Source organism: Vigna unguiculata, chromosome 9, assembly GCF_037176805.1.
Source record: "Vigna unguiculata cultivar grain cowpea cultivar isolate G323 ecotype 2 chromosome 9, ASM3717680v1, whole genome shotgun sequence".
Lineage (NCBI taxonomy): Eukaryota > Viridiplantae > Streptophyta > Magnoliopsida > Fabales > Fabaceae > Vigna > Vigna unguiculata.
Window position 1 is genome coordinate 29,168,100 of NC_140800.1, and position 17,353 is coordinate 29,185,452.

A 17,353-nucleotide genomic window follows, 5' to 3' on the forward strand; every position below is an offset into this window, starting at 1 on the left:
CACACACAAAGACTCTTGAATCACACAATAATCAAACCAGCACAACAAGACACCTCTTGAAGACCTGGAAAACCACCAGGCACAACCAAAAAGCTTGAGAAAGATCAAACCACAGTGGAAGCACAACTCTGCCTACCACAACTACCTTCTCCAAGCTTCAAACACCAAGCAAAATGCTCCAAGAATGATCCAAGATCAATCTTCAGCAGTTGCAATCTGTATGATCACGAAAGAGAGAGAATTCCACAATTTCCAGAATGATTTTGCGCTAAAAAATGGTCTTGCTACCTCTCTTTCAAAAAATACAACTCTTATAGTCAAACTGTTATGAAATTCAATAGGTTGATTTTCAAATCAATTGGTTGATTTCAGTTAACTTAAGTGAAATAAATTGATTACAAAATAAATCAACTGATTGAATAAGTTATAGTTAGGACTATTGCAACTAACCTGTTAATTTGTTAAAAATTCATTCAACAGATTAAAAGACACCATTTAACTTGTTGAAAAACATTTTAACAGATTAAAAGACACAACTAAGACCCTATACATTTTATTATTGCTAAATGGTTTACAAAATGAATTACAATCTTCAAGCTTATTTTCCCCATAATTGATCCAAATAGAGGCATGCCTACAAGGCTTTATCAACACGAGTAACATCAAATCCCCTATCTTCGTCAATGTAAGCATGGTTCCAAGGCCATGACTTCAAGTACCTTCATCAAAGCTTCATCAAATCTTCAAGTACCAAATCATCCATGCTACTTGTGTCAACACTAATATTGCATTTGTTATAAATTTGTTAAGCAAAATATAGTTCTTCACCTACAAGAAGACATTGGATTGGAGTATTTTATCCAAATGGTTCAAAATCATATCTAATGGGTCATCTAGTTGTACGTTATTTATCAGATCCCCACAATGTCACAATGGTTTATCACAAACAAGATATTTGTTCACATGTGGTAGCATAATGATTTTATGGTGATTTGTGAAACAAATCATATATAACAACAACATCGTTAAATCATGCAAAACTTTAGCATCACATGAGGTAAGTCGTGAATGTATTTGGTTGAGATGTATAATTTAACATGTGCAAAAAACTTGTCGTCTATCCTTGACAAAGATGCCATTAACAACCATATATGAAGACAATAGTGCATTGTTCAATTGAAAGGATGATATAAATATCCAAAATATTTGATCATTTAATAAAGGGTTAAATATGTGTTTAGTGCTTCAACTTTTAGTGAAAATTGGAATTAGTCCATCTTGGAAACCTTGAACCAATTTAGTCCCCCATCTTTAAAAATGCGTAAATTTAGTCATTTAAACCTATTTTTTTAAAGTTTATTTGACTTTTCAAACGCGTTTCTCAGCTAACATTGAAGTGAACATGTCTCAAACAATGTAAACAAACTAAATTACTATAATAAAATGTGTTTGAAGCATCAAATAAATTTAATAAAATTTGATTAAAAGGACTAAATACACACATTTACAAAGGTAAGAGACTAAATTGGTTTAAGATTTTCAAGAGGGACTAATTCCAATTTTCACTAAAAGTTGAAGGACCAAAAATATATTTAACCCTTTAATAAAATTAAATTTAGAAAAATATATTTTACTTTATTTCTTAAAACAATATTATTTTAAAAAATAATATATATTTATTAACGATACAAATTGTATATAATACTATATAACAAATTGTCTACCATATGATTTTTTTTTCTTAATCAAATTAAACCATGATAGGCATCTCTAAACATTATTTAAAAAATGAGTTGATTTTTAAAATAAAAAATTACTTCTTTTTAATTTGTGTCCTTAGATACATTTTAGTCATAGTTCAAGTTTTTATCTACTATAATTTTAATATACTTATTATTAAAGAATAACTTATATTCAAAGGTTGACGTATTAAACAATGAAACTTATATTTAAAGTATTAATTTTTTATATATACTATTTTTTTCCTTTTATAATTTCTAATTAGCCATTTAATAAAATTAAATTTTCTTAAGATAATAATATTTAAAAAATAATATATGTTTATTAATAATAAAATATAAAAATAACTATGCTGAAATAATTTTGTCTTAAAAAATTATAGTTATCATTTTCATATTAAATAATAATATAAATATTCTTATTATTGAATATTTTTCTTCTTTTTTTATGTAAAATTGAATTAACTTTATGTATTAAAAATTAACATTGATGATACGTACATAATATTCTGTATAAGGTTTTAAATAATTATATTTATAACTGAATAAATTAAAATATTTTATATATTTAATAATTTATTTCAAAGGTTTAAAGTAAAAATTTGTAATAAAAAAGGTTACATTACTTAATGTTATGATTGTTTTTTTAATTAATAGTTCATTTCAATTTAAAAAATATATCTGTAATAAAAAAAAATCAAACTTCTTAATATTATATTTTTTGTTTACAATCTTTGTAATTAACTTTTTACTACATTCAACTTCAAAATATAACAACTTATAATTTTAGGGGTTGAGTATATGTGCAGCCCTTTAACTTTGATGCAAATAAGGAATTCATCTATGTCTGAAACTTTGATACAGTTTAGTCCTACATTTTAAAAATGAATGAATATAATCATTTTAACTCAATGTGTCAAACAATGTAAACAACTCAAAATGCTAGTATGAAACAAGTTTAATACACCAAAAAAAGTTGACATAATTGGATTAAAAGGACTATATTTATTCATTTTTAAAGTTTGAGGACCAAAGTATATAAAAGTTTTAGACAACAACTAATTCCAAATTCGCAACAAAGTTTAGGGACTAAAAACATATTTAATCCTAATTTTAGTAAGACTGAAACAAAAGGTAAAAGCTACCAAACTAATTGTCTTAGGATATACCAATGATGTATTTATATTGTCATAAACGAGTTTAACAATATGCATTGGATTAAAGGGACTATATTTATTCATTTTTAAAGTTTGAGGACCAAAGTGTATAAAAGTTTCAAACAAGAACTAATTCCAAATTCGCGACAAAGTTTAGGGACTAAAAACATACTTAACCCTAATTTTAATAAGACTAAAACAAAAGGTAAAAGCTAGCAAACTAATTGTCTTAGAATATACCAATGATGTATTTATATTGTCATTAAACGAGTTTAACAGTATACATTGGATAATTCTATCCATACACTAATTAGATGAGTATAGAAATAAAAATTAGGAAAGCTAGAAATATATGTTAGACGAGTCTATCCATATGCTAATTAGATGAGTACAACAAAAAATGTTAGACGAGTGATTCTGTTCATTAATTAAACGAATATAATAACAATTATTAAATTAGTCTTTCAATACACATCAGATCAATTTGTTCGTATATTGATTAGATTAGTATAACTAAAAACATTAGACAAGTCTAGCAATATACATTAGACAAGTCTTTACATATACTAATTAGACAAGTATAACAAAAACTATTAGATGAGTCATTCTATTAATTGATTAAACAAATATAACAAAAATCATTTAATGAGTATATTGATGCATTGATTAAACAAGTCTAACAATACACATTAAACGAGTTTGTCCATACAATCAGTAGACAAGTATAGCAAAAAACATTAAACGAGACATTTCATACATTGATTACACTAGTCTAGGAATACTCGTTAGAGCAATCTGTCCTAATATTGATTAGACGAGTCTACCTACAACATACATTGATAAGATGACCTTATCAATATACATTAGAGAAGTCTTTTTATACATAAATTAGACAAGTCTATTAATACAATACGAGTTTGTTATTCACTTATTGGACAAGTCTTACAATACACTTTAAACGTATGAACAAACACTAATTAGACAACTTTGTCCATTCCCTAATTAAACGAGTTTATAAAAAATCATTAGATGAGTCATTCCATACATTGATTACACGAGTCTAAGAATACTCATTAGACAAGTTTGTCCATACATTGATTAGACGACAAGTTTGTCCATACATTGATTAGACGACAAGTCTGTCCATACATTGATTAGACGAGTCTATCAACAAACACTAGACTAGTTTGTCCATACACTAATAAGATGAGTTTAAAAAAATACATTAGATAAGTCTTTTCATACACAAATTAGATAAGTCTATTAATACACATTAGACAAGTTTATCCACTCACTAATTAGATGAGTAATACACATTAGACAGATCTGAACATATACTAATTAGACGAGTCTAGTAGTATACATTATACAAGTGTGTCCATATACTATGAGACACGTCTAGCAATACATTTTAGAAAAAAGACTTTGTCGATGCATTGAATAGACGAGACTAGAAATACTCATAAGAAAAGTCTTTCCATACACCTAATAGAAGAGTATAACAATAAATATTACATGAGTGTAATTAACAATAAACATTAAACGAGACTGTAGATAAACTAATTAGAATAGTATAACAAAAAGATATTATATGAGTTATTCCATATGTTAATTAGATGAGTTTACAAATATTTTTATTAAATGAGTTGTCGATGGATATTGATCAAACCACTTTAACAATACACTTTAGACAAGTCATTCATATATTGATTAGACGAGTCTAACAATATACATTAGACAAGATTTTTCATACACAGATTAGACGATTTTATTAACACATTAAACAAGTATTTCATTCACTAATTAAATGAATCTTGCAATATACATTAGACGAGTCTGTTCATACACTAATTAGACTAGTTTAACAATACATATTAAACGAGTTTCAACATACATTGATTAGACAAATCTAGTAGTACATATTATATGAGTGTGTCCATATACTTCTGAGACAAGTCTAGCAATACATATCAGAAGAGTTTGTTGATACATTGATTAAACGAGTTTAGAAATACACATTAGATAAGTCTTTACATACACTTTTTAGACGAGTATAGAAAAATATTACACGAGTCTAACAATACACATTAGACAAGATTGTAGATACACTAATTAAAATAGTATAAAAAAAGATATTAAACGAGTTATTTCATAGGTTGGTTAGACCCAAACTCGCGCTCAAGCTCTCACGCAGGCGAAGAGTTTTCGTTTGAGCGAGACACCATCTCGCTCAGGCGAGAGAGGCTCGCCTAAGCGAGGATGGCTCGCCTAAGCGAGGACGCGTGGGGGCTTGAGGTATGTGCTGCATGTGTAGCTCAGGCGAGGAGGCTCTTTTTGGGCGAGGGGTATTCTCACTCAGGCGAGTAGCAGCTCGCTTAAGCAAGAATCCGCGAGTCTCGCAGGGTTCCCTGATGACAGTCTCGCCTAAGCGAGACCCTGTGGCTTAGGCGAGACTGGCACGGGACTTCACTATAGAACTGTTCCTTTCATGTTTGTTTGGCTTAGTATGCTTTACCTTGAGTTCGAATTGTATGAATTGAGTGACCTTGTATGAATAAGATGAAAATTATGATTCATGGGTTTTGGCATGATGTGAGCATAATGTTTGTATGGGATTGGTTCATAGAATTTAACATCATGAGTTGGTTAAGGAGTGGATATGAAATATGGAGGGATTCATGGAAAATGAATGATGTCCCTCGGCATGGTATTGGCATGATGTACGATTCCATTTTTATGGCTGTGGGAAGGATTAGTTGTGGTTGACTAAATATGAGATACGAATGAAGGATGATTACAAATATTGATATGATATTGACATGTGTGGTGAATATTTCATGATTGATTGAATATATATAGTATGTGGTCAGTACGTAAATCCTTGGGACCTTTAGGTGAGATTTCAGGGTAGTGCTTCAGTGGTCGGGACGTAATTCCATGGCCCTTGTTAGTGGGTGTCCATGGTGGTGCCCCATTTTATATAATTTGGTAAGGATTCAAGGTAAGGATTGCATCCTGACACTCTAAGGAGTCAGTTAGTCTCATTTAGAGCGGACTGACTCCTGTGGTGAGAGTAGCAGGAGGCCTGAAATTCATTAAGGGCTAACCTTGTGTGTGAGGGAATTGATTCATTTCAACACTTGTAACACTTGTAACACATAGCTCGGGGGTGAGCAGAGGTATCCACCACAAGTGCGAGCATCCGCTGAATCCGACCAGATTATATGTATCCGGATGAGTCGAGACAAGTCTTAGTGTATTGATTTGAGGAGTCGTAACATGATTGGATGACGTGTGTATAATTGATTGTGGAAGTATATATGTTTGCATGATAAAACCACTTTTGGCTCTAGCTTACCCTTCTGTATTGTTGTGTGTTCTACTATGTGGTACTCTCTTTTGCGATGATCATCAACTTGTTGATGTGAGAAGATGCGAGGAACACTCGTGGTCAACAGGGAGGTGATGGTTCCGCTGCTTGGCTTTTGGATTGACTTCTGCCTTTGGGCTTTTCATTTAGGGCTAAGGCCCATGCATTGCTTTCTCTGGGAATTTGCTTACGTCTTTATCACTCTCTTACTCTACTTTGTACCTGGCATCGTTGTGTGCCTCTTTTATTCATTCTTTAAGTAATTGAGATATCTGAGGGAGCGACATTATACTCTATTATTCTCGCTTCTTATGTTATACTGTGTGACATATCCTTTATTTAGCTTTATTAAATAAATGGGATGTTAAAAAAAATTGAAAAAAAATTAAAATTAATTTTAATTAGTACTTATTAGATCAGTTAGTTTAAATAAAATAAATATACAACTCTTAAAAATACATAAAAATTTAATTATTTAAAAAAATATAATTACATATTATTGTATTTTTTATTATAAAAAAATTATTTATATAATAAACTCATGAAATTAAGTCACTTTTATATTTTCGTTTTTTTTCTAATAGTTATAATTTAATATGTTCATTTTCTCAGTAGTTTTACCATATGATCTTAATTACTTTTGTTTTCTTGAAAAAGTAAAAAAAAAAAAAAAAACAGTAATGGTGATTTGCTACTCGGTAAGAGTAAAAGGTCGTATATCATATATACCTTAATGAATTGCTATGGAAATAGTGCCATTAACGCAGCCATCTATTCTTTAATTTCAACCCACGCCTTTCTTTTTACAACACTTCAACTACTATCTCTATTTCCAACATATTCCTACCTTTTCAAATAATCTTCTAAGAATTTTACTTATTGATTAATATTTTAATAGCCAATATTTCGTTAACACTATGCTTATAAATATGAATACTCAAATCATTTGTCAAAACTAGAGTTACATAAACGCTTTGCTTCGAGTTAATATAGAGTTCCAACTTCTTGTGCGAATTTTCCTTCTTTACCGTTCGCTTGTTCTTGTATGGCTACTACTCAAGAAGATGTGCAAGTGTCATTGAAACTTGTGGTGAACAAAGAGACCAACAAAGTATTATTTGCAGAAGCTGAAAAAGACTTCGTAAATGTCTTGTGTAGCCTCTTAACGCTGCCTTTAGGAACAATTACCAGACTTGTGGAAAATGAGTCCATTGTCGGCCAATTACAATCGGTTCTGATAGTATTTTGAGGTTGTGAAAGGAATAGTTGATGGGATAGAGAAAATTGTGGAGATAGTAGAATGTGAAAGTTGTAGTTGGAAGAAGTATGTAGTTGTAGTAGTGAGTGGTGTGTTAGATGTGGTCTTAGTTTTTGTCATTCATCAAATGATTGAGTACATGGGTATTTATAGACCTATAGAGTATTCTAAAAAGTGTTAGCCACAACTTATGTAAAATGTTCTAGATTTTTGCCTAAGTAGAATGTTCTTGATATTTTCTTCCCATCTTAGACTTTTCTACTTTGTTCTAGAACTTTCATTAAATTTCAATACTTTTATCTTAGGATTTTCTAGATTCTTCTAGAATTTGCATTACACTATAATACTCCTCCTTGATGCAAATTCGGTAACTCCAAGAATAACGCGTAGTAGTTCAAAACTTGGTCTTGGTAGTGCCTTTGTAAAAATATTTGCAATTTGGTCTTCTATTGTGCAGTACTCAAGTTGGATCTCCATATTTGTCTCTGCTTCTCTAATGAAATCATATTTAATTGCTATGTGTTTTTGTTCTACTGTGATGTACTGGGTTCTTCGTCATTGCGATAGCTGATTTATTGTCACAGTTGATTGTAGTAGGTCCACTTTGGTTTTCTCCCATATCTTTGAATATCTTTCGAAGCCATATAGCTTGACTTGTTGCTTCAACAGCAGCCACATATTCTACTTCAGTAGCAACCACGTATTCTGCTTCAGCTGTTGATTGTGCCACGATTGCTTGCTTCTTTGATGCCCAAGAAAATATTCCCGATCCAAGCGAGAAAGCATAGCCTGAGGTGCTCTTCATGTCATCTATTGATCCTGCCCAATCACTATCGGTGTAGCCAATCATCCTTGAGTTAGTCATGGTTTTCTAACATATTCCAAACTCCTTTGTACCTTGTAGATATCTTAAAATTCTTTTCCCTACTCCATAATGAATCTGACTTGGCTTTTGCATGAATCTTGATAGAAGACTTGTAGCATACATAATGTCTGGTCTTGTGGCTGTGAGATAAGAGACTTCCAATCAAACTCTTGTAGCGTGATGCATCTGTTTCTTGTGCTCCATCATCTTTTTGTAGCTTCTCATTTACCACCAATGGAGTAGCGACAAGTTTACAATCATACATCTTGAACTTCTTCAATAGGGCTTCAATATATTTCGTTTGAGAGATAAATATGTTGTCTTCTTGTTGTTTCACCTCTATATCGAGGAAATAGTTCATCAACCCAAGGTCGGTCATCTCAAATGTCTTCATCATGTCTCTTTAAATTCTTTCATCTTCTCTAAATTGTTTCCTGTATAGATAAGATCATTGACATATAAGGAGACAATGAGGTGATACTGACCTTGTGATTTAATATATAGTGTTGGCTCACTTTGGCTCCTCCTGAATCCTTGATCGATGAAGTATTGATCAATCTTGCTATACCATGCTCGAGGATCTTGCTTCAGGCCGTATAAGGCTTTTTTTAGTCTTAGTACTTTGCCTTCATTGCCTTTATTGATGAAGCCTTGAGGTTGTTCAACATAAATCTCTTCTTCGAGCACTCCATTTAGAAAGGCTGATTTGACATCTAGTTGATAGATGTTCCATTCTTTTTGTGCTGCTAGGGCTATTAGAGCTCTTATTGTATCTAGTAGTGCGACTAGAGCAAATGTCTCATTGTAGTTGAATCCTGGTTGTTGTGAGTATCCTTTTGTATAGTTCTATCAGGATTGAGCTTTGTTTTATATACCCATTTCAATCCAATGATGTCTTTTCCTTGAGAACAGTTTACGAGCTCCCAAGTGTTATTCTTCTCAATCATTTTAACCTCTTCTTCCATAGCCTTGACCTATACTTCTTTCTTTGATGCTTCCTCATAGCAGTTAGGCTTAATCATGGCCATGTTGCAGGTTTCGTATATGTCTACCAAAGATCTTACTCGTCTTGGAGTGGATTCTGGTGAAGAATCTTCTAGTGGAGGTGGAGAAGGCGTACCTGAAGCTTCTGCCTCTTCTTGAATTTCTTCTTGATATTGTTGCACTGGGACTAAAATGTTGCTTTTAATGACTTTTTCTTCTTCCCAATTTTAAGAAGCATTTTCATCAATTTCAACATCTCGACTAATGACGAGCTCTTTTGTTTGTAGGTTCTAAACTCGATAGCTTTTTTATTGTGTGCTATATCCCAAGAATATTCCTCGTATAGTCTTGTCTTCAAGCTTGTGCCTCCTTTGATCAGGAACATGTATGTAGCAGATAGATCCAAATACTCGTAGGTGTTTAGCTGATGACTTTCTTCCACTCCAAGCTTCAATAGGAGTCTTGTCTTGGACTGTCTTAGTTGGACATCTGTTTAAAATGTAAACTACAGTGTAGACTGCTTCAGCCCAAAAAGTGTTAGGCATACCTTTCTCTTTTAGCATTGATCTTGCCATCTCCATGATTGTGCGATTTTTTCTTTCTAACACCATTTTGTTGTGGAGTATATGCGACTGTGAGTTGTCTCTCTATGCCTTCATCTTCGCAGAATTTGTCAAACTCGCAAGATGTGTATTCCTTTCCACTATCACTTCTTAGTACTTTTATTTGTTTTCCACTTTGCTTCTCGACAAAGGCCTTGAATTTCTTGAATATTCCAAAGACTTCTGACTTTGCCTTTAAGAAATAGACCCATGTCATTCTAGAGAAGTCATCAATGAAGAGGATGAAATACCTATTGTTGTGATATGAAGACGTCCTCATGGGTCCGCAACATCAGTATGGATAAACTCTAGTAAGTCTTTTGCTCTCCATGCTTTGTCCGTCGAGAATGTTAATCGATGTTGTTTACCAAGGAGACATCCTTCGCATGATTCATTATTCTCTTTCAAGCATGAAAGATCTCTCATCATGTTTTTCTGATATAGAAGCTTTAAGGCATGTGTGTTGAAGTGGCCAAATCTCTTATGCCAAAGCCATGAGTCATCAACTTCTACCTTCATGGCAATATTAGTTTCATGTTTGAAGCTTATGGGAAAACTTCTATTTCTCTTCTCCATTTTTACTTGGCCAATTTCTATCTTTCTACTGTCATAAATTTTGCATGTATCTTTCTCAAAGTGGAGAGAATATCCATTCTCCATCATTTTGCCAATACTTAAAAGATTCTCTTTAAGATTGGGAACCAGTAAAACATCCTTGATGAATTTCATACCTTTCTTTGTCTCCACCATGACAGTTCCTTTGCCTTGAGACTCCACTGTGGCACCGTTTCCTAGTCGAACTTTGACATTGACAGATTTATCAATGTCTTTGAAGATGCTTTGATCTTTGGCCATGTGATTGTTGCATCCACTATCCAAGTACCAACTTTCTCCTCCGCTAGGAGATTCTTGATTGGCATAAAATAAGCGTTGCTCCTGATTATGTTCTTCAGCAAAGTTTGCTTGATGCTTATTTTTATTACAACAATACTTCTCTACGTGGCCAAATTTCTTGCAGTACTAACATTGAGGTTTTCCATGATGCCAACAATATTTTTCCATGTGACTTGTCTTTTTACATATGCCACATGGGGGATATTTTCCTTGACGGGTCATAGGGAAGCTTCTAGAATTTTCTTTATTTCTAGAAATTTCTCATATACTTTTATTTCCTTCATATTCTTTATTCTGAGACCGTAATTTTAGTTTTGATTGAAAGGCATTTTTGATTGAGTCTTATTCATGCCTTTTCAATCTTTGTTCATAAGCTTCAAGAGAGCCCATTAGTTGTGTTACTGACAATGTGGCCAAATCTTTTGTTTGTTCAATCGCGATTGCGATTGCATCATATTTTTGGGAAATAGAAATTAAAATTTTCTCAACGATTTTTTTGTCAAGAATAGTTTCCCTATAGGCTCTCATCTGACTGACTATTTCCTTTATTCTAGAATAGTAGTCTTTAATGGTCTCAGATTATTTCATTCTTATTAATTCAAACTCTCGTCTTAGAGAATGAAGTTTAACATTGCGTACCTCATCACTTCCTTGAAACTCTTCTGTATTGTGTTCCAAGCTTGCTTTGCACTTGTGGCACCTATTATTCTCAGAAAGATTGTGTCATCAATTGCTTGTTGAAGAGAAAATAAAACCCTTGAATCCTTTTATTTGTTTTCCTTCAACTCCTTCTTTTGAGCTGTAGTAAGAGTGGAGTGTCTTCTGGAATAGTGAATCCCTCTTCTATAATGTCCATAAGTCTTGGAGCGAAAGAATGTCTTCATTTTGACACTCAAAAAATCATAATTTTCTCCTGTGAAAATAGGTACTAGAATTGATGATGTTTGATTGGTAATGGCCATGGGTTGAGAAAATATTTTGGAAGTAGTATAAATTGAGTTCTAGTTTTTTTGAAGTAGTTGAAAAATTTATCTACGCCCAGTAGATGACCGAATGTAGCTCTGGTACCACTGATAGTATTTTGAGGTTGTGAAAGGAATAGTTGATGGGATAGAGAAAATTGTGAAGATAGTAAAATGTGGAATTTGTAGTTGGAAGAAGTATGTAGTTGTAGTAGTGAGTGGTGTGTTAGATGTGGTCTTAGTTTTTGTCATTCATCAAATGATTGAGTACATGGGTATTTATAGACCTATAGAGTATTCTAGAAAGTGCTAGCCACAACTTGTGTGAAATGTTCTAGATTTTTGCCTATGTAGAATGTTCTTGATATTTTCTTCCTATCTTAGATTTGTCTACTTTGTTCTAGAACTTTCATTACATTTCAATACTTTTATCTTAGGATTTTCTAGATTCTTCTAGAATTTGCATTACACTTTAATAGGTTCTCTGAATTCACTCTATCATAGTTTGGGAGCCCTTGACGACAATTGTTTATTGGAACATGAATATAAGGAAATGCTATTGCATCCGAGGAACATGGCAGAAGATTTTTGTAACACACTTAAGGTTAATGTTGATGACACTCCGCCCAAAAAATACTTTGTTTGTAGCGACTATCGTTTCTATTGTTGTACTGCTTTGATAAGTTGCACACTAAATTTTAATTGTCGTTGTGGCAAACCTATTAACGGGACAATTTTCTTGGAAAGTTCAGCCAATGGATTCGTCAATGATGATGTGAGTTATATCATCACCGATGATTTGATAGTAATTCCAAATTCTGTGTATTATTCAAGCTTTGCTCACATCCAGAATTCGGGAATAAAAGGTTCGTCTTCGTTGAAGAAAATTACAATGAAATTTACCAAGAAAAAGGTTCTTCATTTACATTTGAGTTTCCTAAATGGATACTTTTTTAGATCACTTACTCTACGTATACCTTATTCTAATTTTACTTTTTGATCTTATGCTTGAGTATCCAAATTTTGTACAGGTGTTGTATTTGCTGAAGTGTTCTCTGCTTTCGAAGTCATGTTTGACAGATTTGTTTCTAGAAAAAAAAAACAATCATTAAGAGGCCAGCCTTTTCCTCATCTAGTGTTGAGAATAATAGAGTAATCAATTTGGCATTGAAGCTAGTTATCAGAAAATCAGATGGCAAAACCTTGTATGCTCAAGGAGAAAAAGAGTTTGTAGAAATACTTTTATGTTTTCTGGCCTTTCCTTTGGGAGGAGTTGTAAGTAAGTTTGGAGGGAATAGTTCATTGGGCAACATTGATGGATTATACAAGAGCATAACTGATTTCAAGGAAAACCTATATTTCGTGTCAGAAGCAGTAAAGAACAAGCTTGTTGATCCTCATTCGATCCCAATTGGAATCAAGCAAGCAGATATTACCTATTGTCTATCTATCGGAATTAAAGTATTTTTTTATGGTCAATATATTAACGGTAAAAGAATATCTCATCTTCTATCTATACAAAGGGGGTGAGAGCATTCCTGTTAATACAATTGGTTCTAGATTTATGACACTAGTTGATTGCGGATCATTTGCAAAAAGTTTGAAAGGTATTGTGAATGGAGCAAGAATGTTAGTTCTTACTGATGATTTGGTGGTAGCATCGTACTGCAGATTTAAATATACGAAAATGATATTTAGACACAAAAAGTGGACTTATTTTTGACACAGGGCCCACGTAGTATTTAATTTTTAATTCAAAGTTTAAAAAACATGGAAAACTGAATCAACGCACATGTGGGTCAAAATTTAAAGAGGGAAAATTGCTCTCCCAAATCCAAAAGGTACACTTGATTCTTCCATCACCACTTCACACTCCTTCTTCGTTTTCTACCCATGGGTTCCTTCCATTGGAGAAAAACGCAGGCTTGATAAAATAACTTCACCGTTTCAGAGAGAGAACGACCACCATCGCCACCAAAACAGTGTTTGTCGAGTGGGTTGCCTTTGCCATGGAATAGAATGAGAAGGTACGAAAAGCGAAAATTTGTGACTAAGAGAAGGTTTCGTGTTAGTAGCCTTAAATATCATTTTGGATTGCAGTAATAACACCTTCTTTGGATGGTGATCATGAAAAAAAGTCTCCTAAGTTACTTATGATGTATGTGGGGAGTTGTGATAGTAAAAGTAGGGAGTTATGTTTGTTATTATGGTCATCAGTTGAAGTACTTAAAAAAACAAAAAAATTAAATGTCACCACTAAATGTTCAGTGTGGAAAAATATAAGACAAAATGATTTATATTGCCATTAAATTCAATAACACCTTCTTTGGATGGTGTTCATGAAAAAAAGTCTGCTAAGTTAATTGTGACCTATGTAGGGAGTTGTGATGGTAAAAGTAGGGAGTTATATTGGATATTTTGGTCATCAATTACGGTACATAAAGAAAAAAAAAATATAATGTCAACACCAAATGTTCAGTGTGGACATAATATAAGACAAAAACATTTCCATTATCACTAAATTCAGTAACACCTACTTTTGATGGTGGTCATGTAAAAAATTCTCCTACGTTACTTATGACCTATGTGTGGAGTTGTGATGGTAAAAGTGAGGAGTTATGTTGGTTATTTTTATCATCAGTTGTAGTACTTAAAAAAAACAAAACAATTAAATGTCACCACTAAATTTTTAGTGTGGACAAAATATAAGACAAAACGATTTCCATTGGTCACATCATAACTCCCCACTTTTATCATCATAACTCCCCACTTAGGAGACTTTTTTTCATGGTCACCATCCAAAGAAGGTGGTGTTATTACTGTAATCGAAAATGATATCTAAGGCTACCAACACGAAACCTTCTCTTAGTCACACATTTCCGCTTTTCGTACCTTGTCGTTCTACTCCATGGCAAAGGCAACCCACTCGACGAACATTGTTTTGGTGGCGATGGTGGTCATTCTCTCTCTGAAATGGTGAAGTTATTTTATCAAGCCTGCGTCTTTCTCCAATGGAAGGAACCCATGGGTAGAAAACGAAGAAGGAGTGTGTCGTGGTGATGGAAGAATAGAGTGTACATTTTGGATTTGGGAGAACAATTTTCCCTCTTTAAATTTTGACCCACACGTGCGTTGATTCAATTTTCGACGTTTTTTAAACTTTGAATTAAAATTAAATACTACATGGGCCCTGTGTCAAAAATGATTCCACTTTTTGTGTCTAAATATCATTTTCGTTAAATATAATCATCCGTTTTTCAATACTTCTTTCCTTGATGTTAAAGAAAAGGTTGTTACTATTGGTCTTATGGAGGTAATTGTACTTGTACCAATTCTTTACATTTTGTTGGAATTTTCATTCCATTTTTATCATTTAATTTCTCGTCGGGCAGTTACTTTGTTGCAGTGTCTTAATATATTGAAGGCATTGTTGACATCAACATATGCTCTCACAACTGCCCTCGGTCATATGATTTCTGAAGTAAAGGGTTCTGAAATTTGTTCCCATTTTAATCACCCCGTTAGATCTTCAATTCAACTCTGATATATATATATATATATATATATATATATATATATATATTTATAACATCTTGAAATGTTATCTACCTCTGAATTTTACAGTGGATTTTTATATGCGGTATTTTATTAAAAGTCCTTTTTTTGTATGCATTGTGTTTTGACACATATACCATGCATTTCAGTTTTCGTTTATTAGTGTTTTAAGTTTTGGAAGCTGGAAGATCAGAACTTTAAACTTGAATGAAATTTAACGTAAGCAACATTTTTGTTATTTTTAGTTTAAATTTATTCTTATCTTATTAAACAAAGAGTTAAATTAAATTGAATTAAAAATGAAATTTATTGGTGTTTGATCGAATTCAAAAATTTATCGGTTTAATATAAAAAGTTTGTATAGACATATTTAATATAAAAAATCTGAATACAAAGCATGACCCACTTACATCCATTACTCGAAACCAACCAAACCAAGAAAAATTAGAAGGGACTTAGCTTAATTAAAATTGTAATCAACTCTCAAGATACTCTTCTCACCACGAATGCAAAATTAATTTCTCATCTTGAATCAAATGTATGGGCAATGGTCAGTTCTAGAGAGAAGTGCAGGAGAAACGATGAGAATAATTTTAGAGAGACGAATAATTTGCTTAAAAATGTACCTTCGTGATTTGGATTTCTTACTTATGCATGGTTTTCCCAAAACAAGTCAAGCACAAAGTTACACGTATTAAGTCCTTTATCCCTCTCATAACCCCCTATTCATTTGTTTTTTAAATCACAGCTCCACCATCAACAAGACACCCTCACAACGCGACAAACATGCAATTTGAAAACTTAGCGTATGGCACAACCCTTCCTACTAACGCTTCCTAATAACGTTCCACCATCATATGCTCTATGTATTTTATATACCTCGTTTGCATTGGGTAAACACACTTACACTTATTGTCTTTCATTTAACACTAGGTCTACAAAAGGATATGACTATGATTATTTTTGGGTTAATTATGTTTTTCTCGTCCCTCAAGTATTGAATGATTTTGGTTTTCGTCCCCCGTTTAAAGGTTGATCTATTTTGGTTCCTAACATTTTGAATTGCTTGGATTTCATTGTACACAAAGGAACGGTAGTTTGAAAATGTTGCAAAGTTGTGCGTCCTCTTCAGAACTAACATCGAAAGTGTGTGGGTATGGGGAAAGATTGTTACTCCTAAAGGCAACTACTATGAAGAACAAAAGCATATTATTTTGGAGATGTAGAAAATGGGCTATAAGTGACGAATTCCATCACTTTTACTCGAGATTGATTTGGTTTCTGTTGTAATGGGTTCCTTTTTTTGCAGTCCAATTCCTAATGTAATTATTTCGAATGGGTTAATGAAAAGGAATCTACATTTGAATGGAAAGAATATGAATTTGAATCTAGCGGAGGAAAAAAAAGTTAAAGAAGATGAAGTTTGTTTGGAAAAGGACAAAATTGTGAAATTTCTGCAAATTTTATTGATTTTGTTGTGGGTGTCAACAATTGTCTTTATCGTTATGGTGTTGTTGAAAGTTAATTATAATTAGTTTTGTACTTCTTACTTGCAGCAATGATTACTTATGTATTAAACTTGAAGGGTTAATGTTGTGTGAGGTAACTTTTGTGGGGAAGTGTTTTGTATTGGTGAGAATATGAGAATATGATATTTGCCATGACCTTTCTGATATTTGCGTTCTAAGGTTACACAGATGAAATCCACTATCAAATTAGCCATTAGTTACAACAATGATTACTTATGTATTAACTTGTGTATAAAATAATTCAGTTTGGAAAATGTTTGGTATTAATGAATTCCATGAAATATGTTCTGATTTAATGTCCTGTTTTTTACCAATTTCATAGTATCATACAGTAATTTTGAACGAAAAAATTTGACTTAAACAATAGTATATCGTGTATTGCATAAGAAATAGAATGAACGTTTTCATTCAAAACACTTTATCAATGAATAAGAGCTG

At 32.5% G+C, this 17,353-nt stretch overlaps 1 pseudogene; it reads left to right on the forward strand.

The window, feature by feature from the left end:
• The first annotated feature begins 7,311 nt into the window (after positions 1-7,311).
• Positions 7,312-13,435, forward strand: LOC146883864 (uncharacterized; annotated as a pseudogene).
• Positions 13,436-17,353: the final 3,918 nt, after the last annotated feature.